Source organism: Mizuhopecten yessoensis, unplaced genomic scaffold (assembly GCF_002113885.1).
Source record: "Mizuhopecten yessoensis strain PY_sf001 unplaced genomic scaffold, ASM211388v2 scaffold669775, whole genome shotgun sequence".
Taxonomy (NCBI): Eukaryota; Metazoa; Mollusca; class Bivalvia; order Pectinida; family Pectinidae; genus Mizuhopecten; species Mizuhopecten yessoensis.
In genome coordinates, this window is record NW_018456817.1 from 1 (window position 1) to 435 (window position 435).

General features: G+C 34.9%; 1 non-coding gene across 1 annotated transcript; it reads left to right on the forward strand.

Moving 5' to 3' along the window:
- Nucleotides 1–272: 272 nt before the first annotated feature.
- Trnan-guu lies at nucleotides 273–346 on the forward strand. Its single transcript has one exon. It is a non-coding gene; the product is annotated as a tRNA-Asn (tRNA).
- Nucleotides 347–435: the final 89 nt, after the last annotated feature.

The following is a 435-nucleotide window of genomic DNA, read 5'->3' on the forward strand; positions in this document are numbered from 1 at the left end:
AACAATGTTTTACGCTTTCAAATAATATCATATTGTTTAAAATAGAATCTGCTTCAAAGTATGAACTCAAATATGTAACAAAACATTGCATAATAAAAAAGTTCCAGAAAGGGTGTATGTATATTGAAATTTGGATGCAACAATGGTAGAATATCTACGGAAAGAGTTATCCATTGCTGTTTTTTGTTTAACCTGTCAGTAACACAATCTACTTCTCATAATTGTATGTTAACACGTTTGAGATAAGTTGTACGCGCCACAGCTGGAAACAAGTCTCCGTGGCGCAATTGGTTAGCGCGTTCGGCTGTTAACCGAAAGGTTGGTGGTTCAAGCCCACCCGGGGACGGTTATTATTTTTTTTATCATAATCCTATAACTGGGTTATATGTTTAGCTCACTAAGACACGACACATGAGATACTATTTTTAAATTCAA